The 12745-nt window shown below is 40.3% G+C and overlaps 1 protein-coding gene across 5 annotated transcripts in view; it reads right to left on the minus strand.

Annotated features, from left to right (window-relative positions):
• The window catches only part of LOC122544065 (AT-rich interactive domain-containing protein 3A-like), a 452979-nt gene that overhangs the window by 67327 nt on the left and 372907 nt on the right, over positions 1–12745 (minus strand). The gene's annotated exons all lie outside the window — the stretch shown is intronic.

Consider the following 12745-nt stretch of genomic DNA (forward strand, 5'->3'; position numbering starts at 1 on the left):
TTCCTGAAAGATCACTACCAATTCCTTTATAATCTTCTCAGCCATCTCCTTCAGAACTCTTGGCTGTAGTCCATCTGGCCCAGGTGACGTATCCACCTTCAGACTTTTCAGCTTCCCCAGCACCTTCTTTTTCATGTTTGCCACTACACTCACCTCTGCCCCCGACTCCCTTAAAGTTCTGGTACACTGCTGTTGTCTTCCATCGTGAAGACAGATGCAAAGTACCTATTCAGTTCCTCCATCATTTCTTTGTTCCCATTACTACTTTCCCAGCCTCATTTTCCAGTGGGTTCAATATCCATTCTTGCCAGTCTCCAGGGACCCACATTCAGCAATCCCAGGACTCAAAGCTATATTTGGCAATCCCAAGAGCTCAGACCCTTGGCATTCCCCAGAATTCAAAGGTGTGCTCAGAAATCCCAGCAACTGAATTCGTTGCAGATACTTAAATCCCAGCTCTGCCCCAAATCACAGCCTTGACAAAGGCTATCATGAGGTCAGGAGCTGGGTTAGTCTGGCGGCATCCTAACTAAGCATCTTACAGTAGATTATTTTTAAGGAAGTGCTGTCAATTAAACCTTCCATTACTCTGCTGATTACTTTTTTTTTCATTTGTTCATGAGATTATGGGCATCACTAGTTGGGCCAATATTTATTGCCCATCCTGCATTGCCCTTGAATTGGCTGACTTGCCAGGGCCAGGTCATAGGGCAGTTAAGAGTCAAACTCATTGCTATATAGAATCATAGAATTTGTAGTGGAGAAGCAGCTATTCAGCCATTTGAGTCCATACTGACCCTCCAAAGAGGTTCAAGAATCATGATATAGGAGATGCCATAAGTAACCCGTTGATTTGTTTTTAGGTCTTGTCAGGATTCTTGGCAGAAGCAGTTATGCAGAGGCTGGAACGAACAGCCTCCCCATGATCCAGCCCAAGCTTTGGGTCCGCTATGTGGATGACACCTTTGTCATCACGAAACAGAACAAATTAGAAGAAACCCACAAACACATATACAACATCCTTACTGGTATAAAGTTCACCAAATAGGAAAAGAACAACAACACTCTCTTCGATGTCACAGTAGAACGAAAAGCCAATGGAGAGCTGCAGATCAGCGTCTACAGGAAAGCGACACAATCAGACCAGATACTCAACTACAGGAGAAATCATCCCAACACCCACAAACAGAGCTGCATCAGGACATTATTTAAATGAGCCACAACACACTGCAGCACCCAGGAACTACGCGAAGCCAATGGAAAACACCTATACAATGTAATAAAGCGCAGTCTGCTGATTCTTACACAAAAAAACCTAAACAAGAAGACACAACATGCCCGGAGACTCTAGCCACACTATATTAAAGACATCTCGGAGATGACGACCAGATTATTTGGACCCCTTAGCATCACGGTTACCCACAAACCTACCAATACACTGAAACAGCTCTTGATAAATCTAAAAGTCTGGTCATCATCTCCAAGATATCTTCAATGCATGGTAGTGTGACCAGAGTCTCCGGGCATGTTCTGTCTTCTTGTTTAGGTTTTTTTGTGTACCAACAATCAGCAGAATGAGGACTGCAACAAACATTACATCGGACAGATGGGCAGGAAACTAGCTACCAAGATACACGAGCACCAACTAGCCACCAACAGACATGACCAACTATTACTGATACCATTACACACAGACAATAAGGGACACCAGTTCAACTGGGACAACATATCCATCTTGAGACAGGCAAGACAAAGACATGCACGGGAATTCCTGGAGGCTTGGTATTCAAACCGGAACTCCATCAACAAACATATCAATTTGGTCCCCATTTATCAACCTCTCATAAAAAGAACTGGAAGTGATATCGCCCACCGCAGCAGATCAAACGATAAATAGCAAGTGGGACAGAACATCAGCGCTTCACCGAAGGCTCACTGATGGTGTTACCTAGCATGGTGACGAAACGTCTGAGAACAAATCTTCCAGCTCAGCGAGCAAACTTACTACCTCAACAATGGTAAAGTTTAACTCTGCCATGAATTGCCCTATTAAATATTGCTTAATGTGCCAATGCAGAAACTGTGTGAGATTTCCATGTTTGTGTTCATTGAGTTGCTGGGGAAGACAATGCTGAATAAAAAGGCAATCTAATTACTGTCTCAGACCTAAATGGTTATTCCATAAGGTAAAATCTATAGGGATGGTATATCCTCTATTTCAACAGTGATCATTCTTGCAATTGATATTTATATAGTTTCTTTCACTTGGAAAGCTGGAAAAGAGCTTGCAAAAGTTGAGAAGTTATTTGAGTTAAAGAATAAATTGAACCATTGCAACAGAAATGATTTCACTCTACAGTGATGATTTCAATGAGGAGCAATCTACAGTCTATTCTACTTCAGCATTTCAAAATTCCCTCATTTTATCCACTTGCAAATGTTCTTACACAACTCAAAGTAAGTCACCAAGAGCAGAACGGCCTCATGTTCATAAATTCATGCCATTCAGATTCTGAGCTCTCTGCATTTCATTCTGCAAGCTTTTATTATCTCCTTGTTAGCTGGAGAGATGCCTGCAAGTCAGCAATGGAAATTTTAGTGTTCCATCCCAGGAATGTCACAGAGTACACTAAACATGAAAGGGTTTTTCATTTGCTTTGCAGTTTGACGTTTTATTTAAAAACTGACATTAAGGAAATACATTTTCCTCTCTTTGTTGGTATAAGCAAAACTCTGGCTCATATATAACGAAGAAAAACGTATTTCGTATTCACCTTGAACTTTTCACTACCATTAGTGAACTTAAGAAAATATAGTCCTTGATATCTATAAGTTTTGGTGAAGGTAATAACTTCTTAAATCAATTTGTGCCCAGATGGAGACAACGCTGCATTGTTAGTCCATCCTCAGTTGCCAGTTCAATTGCTTTTCATGTTCCAACAAGGAGTCAAAAGACTTAATAGATAATTAAATCATGCTATGCTGAATGAAGAACATCAACATGCAGATCTTAATGTAATCAACATAAGGTTCAATACTAACTGTAACATGTGTTAATATTAATAGTAATTGGAATATTATGGGGAGTCATCAATGGTCAAAAACTGTGTGGGACTCTCTGGCAAATGCATCATCTATAGTCTCTGTTATTACTCCGTTATTACTCCATGAGTAATACATGATTTTTTTTTATTGTTCATGTGATAAGGGTATATATAGCCCATTCTTAATTGCTCTGGAAAATATAGTGATGACCTCCTATTGAACCGCTGCAGTCCTTCAAGTAAAGGATACTCACATGCTGTTAGAATGGGACCCAAAAAGAATGTCAAGAGATCAAAGTCAGGATTGTCTGTGGCTTGGAGGGAAATATGCAGGAGGTGGCTTTCCTGCATATCTGCTGCCTTCATCTTCCAGGTAGTAGAGGAAGGTGTTATCAAAGGAATCTTAGAATGTTACTGCAGTGCATCATGTACATAGTAAACACTGCTGCCATTGTCCATTGATGGCGAGGTGAGCAAATTTTGAAGATGGTAGATGGGACGTCAATCAACTGTGGTGTTTTCTCCTTAATGACATCAAATTTGAGTGTTGTTGGAGCTGCACGCATCCAGGCACATGAGAAATATTCCATCACAGTCCTGACTTGCGCCTTGAAGATAGTGAATAGGCTCTGGGGAGTCAAGAGGTGAGTTACTCACTGCAAAATTCTTTGGCTTTGATCTGGTTTTATAGTCATTGTTCAGTTTCTGGTCAACGATATCCCCAAGATATGGAATTCAGCTACGATAATGTCATTAAACATCAAGGGAAATGGTCAGATTCTGTCTTGCTGGAGATGGTCATTGCCTTGAAAGTTTGTGTTGTCTGTGTCACTTGCCAATTATCAGCCTAAACCTGAATATTGTCCAGGTCTCGCTGCATATTACACGTCTGAGATTGACCATAAATGGTGCTGAATATTGTGTAAACAATCCAACTTCTAACCTCATAACGGAGACTATAGATGATGCAGTTGAAGATATTGGGATTAAGACACTACCCTAAGGAACTCCAACAGTGATTTTTTTGGGCTGAAACACAGAAATGGAGGAATAGGCCATTTGGCTCTTTGTTCCTGCTCCGCTATTCAATGTGATCATGGTTGATCATTCTCATTACTCTGTCCTCATTTTTGCCCTATACCCTTTGAGGTCTTTAGCCCTAAGAACTATATATATTTCTTTCTTGAAAACATTCAATGTTTTGGCATCAACTGCTTTCTGTAGCAGAGAATTCCCACCTCAGGTGACTGACTGTGCGGAGTTTGCACATTCTCCCCTTGTCTGCATGGGTTTCCTTTGGGTGCTCCGGTTTCCTCCCACAGTCCAAAAGTGTGCAGGTTAGGTGAATTGGCCATGCTAAATTGCCCATAGTGTTAGGTGAAGGGGTAAATGTAGGAGAATCGGGTCTGGGTGGGTTGCGCTTCGGCGGGTCGGTGTGGACTTGATGGGCCGTCGGGCCTGTTTCCATACTGTATCTAATCTCATCTAATCTAATTGCACATGCTGGCCAATCTCAGAGTGAAGAAATTTCTTGTCATCTCAGTCCTCAATGACCTACCATGTATCCTTAAACTGTGACCCCTGGGAACATCCAATCTGCATTAACCCTTTCTAGTCTGGTTAGAATTTTATAAGTTTAACAAGATCCCCTCTAATTCTTCTAAACTCCAGTCAACACAATCATGTAAACCAGCCTCTCATCCACTAACTTCATCTAAAATTCCCGCTGCATCGGGAAAGCAAGTAACATAAGCAAAGACCCCTCCCAGCCTGGTTATACTCTCTTCCACCTACATGTATGAACAGATTCAAGAACAACTTCCCCACTGTTATCAGACTTTTGTATGACCCTCTTTAATGTTAATGTTGATCTCTCTCACTGCACTTTTTTGGCAGCTGTAACATAGTACCCTGCACTCTGTTCTGTTACTCTGAAGCATGATCTGCCTGTAAAGCACATAAGACAACACTTTTCACTAATTCGGTACACATGACTGTAATAAATCAAATCAAAAGGTAGTGAATTATGCACTACCTTTTATGACTGGATTAGCAGGACTGTGGAGCTTAGATCTGGTTAGTTGATTGTGGGATTGCAGGGCCTTTATTTGTGTGTTGCTTCCACTGTTTGGTATTTAAATAGTCCTGTGTTGTATCTTCACCAGGTTGTCACCATACCTAGTACTGCTCCTGACATATCCTCGTGCACTCTTCAATGAACCTGGGTTGATCTCCTTGACTTGTTGTTAATAGCAGAGTGCAGGATATTTGGGGCCACAAGGTAACAGATTGTGGGCGAAGAAAAGCCTGGCTGCTGCTGATGGCCCATAGAGGTTCATGGATAGAGTCATAGAGACGTACAGCATGGAAACAGACCCTTTGGTCCAATTCGTCCATGCCGACCAGATATCCTAAACCCAATCCAGTCCCACCTGCCAGCACCTGGCCCATTCCCCTCTAAAGCCTTCCGATTCATATACCCATCCAGATGCCTATTAAATGCTGCAATTGTACTAGCTTCCAACACTTCCTCTGGCAGCTCATTCCATACATTTACCACCCTCTGTGTGAAAAAGTTGCCCCTTAGGACTCTTTTATATCTTTTCCCTCTCACCATAACCCTATGCCTTCCAGTTCTGGACTCCCCCCACCCCAGGGATAAAAAAAAACTTTGTCTATTTATCCCATCCATACCAATCATGATTTTGTAAACCTCTATAAGGTCACCCATCACCTCCGATGCTCCAGGGAAAACAGCCCTAGCCTACACAACCTCTCCATATCGCTCAAATCCTCATATCCTGTCAACATCCTTGTAAATCTTTTCTGAACCCTTTCAAGTTTCACAACATCTTTCCGATAGGAAGGAGACCAGAATTGCACGCAACATTCCAACAGTGGCCTAACGAGTGTCCTGTACAGCCGCAACATGACCTCCCAACTCCTGTACTCAATACTCTGATCAATAAAGCAAAGCATACCAAACGCCTTCTTCACTATCCTATCTACCTACAATTCCACTTTCAAGGAGCTATGAACCTGCACTCCAAGGTCTCTTTGTTCAGCAACACTCCCGAGGAGTTTACCAATAAGTGTATAAAGCCTGCTAAGGTTTGCTTTCCCAAAATACAGCACTTCACATTTGTCCAATCCTGCATTGCTGCTTCTGCTCAAAGTCTGTCCCATAGAGATCAATGTTACTGTCAGACAACACCCTGGAAAATATCCTCAACATGAAGACTGCATTGTGTCTTTGTAAGGACTGGGCAATAGTTATTTTATCGATACTGTCATGCACAGATGCAGCTATGACAAGTAGAATGATGGGGACAAGTTTAATAGATATTTTCCCTCCTGTTAATTCTCTCACCTCCTATTTCAGATTTAATTCAGCACCTTTGTCCTTTAGGACACAACCAGCTCAGTCAACGCTGATGTTACTGAGATATCTTTGGTGATGAACATTGCAGTCCTCCACCCAGGCCACATGTCTTTTTCAATGGGCAACTGTGGCAGTTGCATTTCATTGATTAATTTATACTACATAATCTAAAGGATAACTATTCCATGTTGAGCATAAAAACCCACTGTAACACATGAGATGCAACCGAACCATGTGAAGCTCAATGAATAAGTCAAATAATAAATGATGCTCTATGGCTACTCAAAAACAAAGGGATTCAAGTCCGTTACATGAAACTTGATAAGCAACACTGAGAGGCTGGTCAACAGTTAATCTTACAAATGAGATGAATAAATAATTGTGCAATATGAGTGGCTCTGAACTGTATACTGTACAGGCAAAGAAAGGCTTATTTTAGTGTATGCTGTGCTGAACTATTCAATATCACAAGGTAGCAATGGTGGGAGTACAGTTGACATCCAGTTGACATCAGATAGCAATACAGATGACAAATCATCCATGCGCTTGAGTGCAAGTCATGCTCCTAATCATTCGAAAATGAATGATGCTCTGAATTATATGATACATGGACATTATGACATAGCATTAAAACAATCTTTGATACTCTCAACTAAATAATCAATTGACAGTACAATTGCAGATGAAGAATTGGTATTTAAGCTATGATACTGCATTCTGATCAGAACTTGTGAAAATATCTTTATACATTACATAATATCTTAAAGAAACAGGTGAAGTATATTGGAGTTGAAATAAGACATGATTGCTAAGTTGCCCTCCTACCACCTCCCTCAAGCATCAAACCATGGGAGATTGACTAGTTTCCATTTATTGTTTGCATGCTACTGCGACATCCACCAGAGATTTATAAGGCTGGAAGGATAACTGCAAATTCCAGAATGTAGGTTTGACTGTTTTTTTTTTTAAATATGTATTTTTCAGTCCATTTACAATCTCTCTTCAACAATTATAATGTATTTGCATTTTCAATCAAAAGCCATGTTGAAAAGTTATATACAAGACAGAGCAGGATAGCTTTGTGGTATTATCGCTAGACTATTAATCCAGAGACGTGGACAAAGTTCTAAAGACCCAACTTTGAATCCTGCCATGGCAGATGGTGGGATTTGAATTCAATAAATATTAGGAGTCTAATGTTGACGATGAAACCATTGTCGATTGTAGGCAAAGCCTATCTGGTTCACTAATTTCCTTCAGGGAGGTAAACTACCATCAATAGCTGGTCTGACCTACATGTGACTCTAGACCCACAGCAATGTAATTGACACTTAACTGTCCTCTGGGCAACTAGGATGGGTAATAAATACTGGCCTAGCCAGTGATGCCCACATCCCATGAATAAATAAGAAAAATGAAATCAGCATGACACAATAGCTGAGACTGGCTTAATTCAGTTCACAAATAGCTACGTACGTTTAGACAGAGGGGCTCAAGCCTTATCCATAGGCAAATAAATTTCACCTCACCTATTATTGCAATACATCAGAGAATTCTACACAACTGAACTTCTCACTTAATGATTACAAGTGAGCAGCTCTATCTGTTCCTGGAAATCTAATACTGCATCCTCTCTCCCTAGTTCCGTTGCTTCCTTATTGATTGCAAGCAGCAAGAATACTATTCATTCTAATATTGAGTAGGAAAGTTGTACAGGTCCATGAATAAATGTATGTAACTATCTGTAGTGGATAATTACTGACACCCAATGTAAAATGTGAAGGTCAACTTTAATTCTGACGCAATCAGATGGGTACGACTTACTGAGGTAAAAACACTGCCTGCACAAGGAAAAACAGGTGACCAGAAATCTGGATCGATTGGGAACTTGGGCTGTAGTATGCTGAATTAAATTGAATCTTGACAAGAGCAGACAAATGAAATGGCAAAAACAAAAGCAAAATGAGAAACTGGCATTAATTTGGCAATTTTCACAATCATTAGCCAGAAAGGTACTTTTTGAAGGTAACACTATGACTCTAATAGCAACATGATAGCAACCAGCTGATCTATTTCTTCTTGTGATGTTAACTGAGGAATACGTATTGGCCAGGGATGATCAGAGATAACATCCCCACCCTTACTCAAAACAGTGCCTTGGGATGTTCGACATCCACACAAGCAGGAGCATGGACCTTCAGTTTAACAATGGATCTGAAGTTCCGAACATCCAACAGTTAAGCTTCCTCAGTATTGCACTGGAATGTTAGATTTGATTTTGCTTTCAAGCCCTGGAGTAGAACTTGAAGCCAGAACCTTGTGATTTGGAGGGAAGTGCCCTATCATCTAAATCAATGCATTCAATACTTTATAAAATAAGGGCCTATGGCTGGGGTAATTTAACTGAATAATAGAATGGCTAACAAATAGTTGATAAGAGAGTTGAGGATGGCAACTTACAACTCGTGGAGTGCCACAGGTTCAGTGTGGGGCCCACAATTAGAGTCATAAAGATGTACAGCATGGAAACTGACCCTTTGGTCCAACTCGTGCATGCCAACCAGATATCCCAACCTAATCGACTCCCATCTGCCAGCACTTGGCCCATATCCCTCCAAACCCTTCTTCTTCATGTTCCCATCCAGATGCCTTCTAAATGTTGCAATTGTACCAGCCTCCACCACTTCCTCTGGCAGCTCATTTCATACACGCACCATCCTCTACGTGAAATAATTGTCCTGTAGGTCTCTTTTATATCTTTCCCCTCTCACCCTAAACCTATGCCCTCTAGTTCTGGACTCCCGCACCCCATGGAAAAGACTTTGTCTATTTATTCTATCCATGCCTCTCATGATTTTATAAACCTCTATGAGATCACCACTCAGCCTTTGACACTTCAGGGAAAACAGCCCCAGCCTGTTCAGCCTCTCCCTATAGTTCAAATCCTCCAACTCTGGCACCATCCTTGTAAATCTTTTCTGAACCCTTTCAAGTTTCACAACATCCTTCTGATAGGAAGGAGACCAGAATTGCACACAATATTCGAAAAGTGGCCTAACCAATGTCCTGTGCAGCCACAACCTGACCTCCTAATTCCTATATTCAAAGCTCTGACCAATAACGGAAAGCATACCAAATGCTTTCTTCACTATTCTATCTTCCTCTGACTCTATTTCAAGGAGCTATGAACCTGCACTTGAAGGTCTCTTTGTTTAGCAACACTATCTATGACCTTATCATTAAGTGTATAAGTCCTGTCCTGGCTTGCTTTCCCAAAATGCGATATCTTGCATTTATCTAAATTAAACTCCACCTGCCACTCCTCAGCCCATTGGCCTTATTTATAATGTCTTGGATGGGCAAAGTGTCTGTACTAGATGAATTTGCAGATGAGAGAAAATTAGGAAGGAAGACAAGTAGTGATGATGACACAAAGAATCTGCAGAGGGATGCAGACAGGTTAAATGTGTGTGAAAAAGTTTGGCAGATAGAATTTGCGTGTGGGGAAATATGATGGTATGCACTTTAGGAGGAAGAATAGAGGAACTGAATATTATTGAAATGTGGAAAAAAACTGCTAAAAACTCAGGACAAAAGGATTTTTCCAGTCCTCATTCTTGAACCACTAAAAGCTAGCATCCAGGATGAGCAGGTAAAGGGAAGGCAATGGACTGTTTGCCTTTTTTTGAAAGTGAATGGAGTATAAAGTAGGGAAGCTTTGTTAAAATTATACAAGGCACTAGTCAGACCAATGCTTGAATACTGTGGACAGTTTTGGGCTTCTTACTTAAGGAAAAAATATCCTGGCATTACAGGCTGTCCAGAGAAGTTTCATGGATTGGTAGCAGGTGTGGAAGGAAGCCAGGTGAGTAGGTGGGGAGGAATTCTTAGTTCTGTTCATTAACTGCTACAGCACTAATGGAGAACAGTGTTCAAACTAGTAAAACACCATCTCATGAGCCACCTTGTCTGGTCTCTTCCTGAACAAAGATCTTGTTTATTAACTTCAGGGACAAATATAATGACTGAAAAGAAATGCTTTCTTCTATTTTTGACTTCAGGAAAATTCTTAACCCATTGACAGCTGCATTTGCACATACTGAAAGGAGTCCACAATTAAAGCATAGGTCCTACGCTTGGGTCTTGAGCAATTAAACAGGTTACAGAGTTGTAAATAATTTAAACAGTTATCACAAACAAGGGTTGAAATTAATAAAATCAAACACATTTCAGTAACAGAAAAGGATGAAATGGATAGAAAACTAAAGCAAATTAGTTTTCTGTTTAAAAAAATAAACATTTTAACTTAAAAGGAAAATAATTGGAAATAAAGCCAAGAAAAAACATAACTTATATAAGACCACTTTATGAAGGGAGTTTAAAATGGCAAAACTAATTATGATGGAAGATTAGCATTGCATATAATGAGCAATGAAAATAATTTTTATGGACATGTCATAAGGGAATTGTTCATTTGGCGGTGGGGCTATGCTGTAAACAAAAATGAGGCAAAGAATGACAAAACGACAAATGTACTGAATAAGTACTTTAATTCAGTTTTCATAGAGGATGTGTGTATTAGGAATGTAAACGATGAGATTCCTTAAGAACAGTTAGGAGACTTAAGATCAGGTTTGTGCTATTTAGCCCAATGAGCCTATCCTAGCATTCAATTTGATCATTCAACATCATTGAGTGGAGAACTTCACCATCATCTCAGTCTAAAATGGCTTTTCTTTGATACAAGGGAAACCAGCAGAGAACAAGCAAAGTCACCAACTTTACCTTATGTTTCTACACCACCTTGTCATAGTCTTTTCTTATAACCATTCTCCAAATGTTGTCATATCCTTTATAATAAATTTTAATAATTTCCCCATTCATTCCCCCTACAGATTCATTAGAATGTTCTGGAGATGATGGGGAGTTACATTTGAGAAATAACGTTTTATTCCATTCTGGTTAAGAAGTGATGGTTTACAAATCTTTAAGATTAAAAAATATTATAATAAGGTGAAACATTGTTTTCAGAATGGTATTGACAGTCCACCAATATAAAGATAATAATAAAAAAAAAAGTGAGGTTAGAACAAGTTATTTGGTTATCCATGGCTTGGATTATCTGTCACCAACCTCTTGTTGAAGCAGAGTCCATAAATTCTTTTAACAGAAAATTGGCTGCTTCAAGAAGAGTAATATTAAAAGGATTGGGGAGTGAATTGTGGCATGCAATTAAATGAAAGAATGCTGGGGATGGAAAAATAGTCCAAATTGTTGTTTGTATGCTGTAAAAACCAGAATTTCATAAAATAGCATTGACAGTTTCAGCTGTCAATCGTGATCATTGTGAGCGTTTCCATCATAAGCAGTATATTTGAGGTAACAATGTAAACCTTGTTAACCCCAAGCAAATAGCGACAATAACATATAGTTACTCTCTTTCATCCTTGCATCACTATCCATGTCTTTTTCGCTCGTCTTGTTCTCAGTCTTGTTTTTTATACATCTTGATTCATTTGTCACAGCCTGGCTCAGTATCTCTGTGTCACTTGTGGACAATCTGCTTCAAGTGCTTACAAACCTCGCACAAGCTATAAGTCAACAAACTTCACATCTACTTCCCCTATTCATACTTCATTTAGATCTGTAGTCTGAAGCACATTTTGATTTTACCTTTGTACCAACATGGACAACACTTCAAAAGCAATTAGAACATAGAACATAGAAGAATACAGCGCAGTACAGGCCCTTTGGCCCTCGATGTTGCGCCGATCCAAGCCCACCTAACCTATACTAACCCACTATCCTCCATATACCTATCCAATGCCCGCTTAAATGCCCATAATGAGGGAGAGTCCACCACTGCTACTGGTAGGGCATTCCATGAACTTACGACTCGCTGAGTGAAGAACCTACCCCTAACTTCAGTCCTATATCTACCCCCCCTTAATTTAAAGCTATGCCCCCTTGTAATACCCGACTCCATACGTGGGAAAAGGTTCACACTGTCAACCCTATCTAACCCCCTAATCATCTTGTACACCTCAATCAAGTCACCCCTAAACCTTCTTGTCTCTAATGAAAACAGCCCCAAGTGTCTCAGTCTTTCCTCATACGATCTTCCTTCCATACCAGGCAACATCCTGATAAACCTCCTCTGCACCCGTTCCAGTGCCTCCACATCCTTCCTATAGTATGGCGACCAAAACTGCACACAATATTCCAGATGCGGCCGCACCAGAGTCTTATACAACTGCATCATGACCTCAGGACTCCGGAACTCAATTCCTCTACCAATAAAAGCCAGTACGCCATATGC

The sequence above is a fragment of the Chiloscyllium plagiosum genome, unplaced genomic scaffold (genome assembly GCF_037043375.1).
Source record: "Chiloscyllium plagiosum isolate Xiang-an unplaced genomic scaffold, Cpla_swu_hap1 HiC_scaffold_1, whole genome shotgun sequence".
NCBI classification, from domain to species: Eukaryota; Metazoa; Chordata; class Chondrichthyes; order Orectolobiformes; family Hemiscylliidae; genus Chiloscyllium; species Chiloscyllium plagiosum.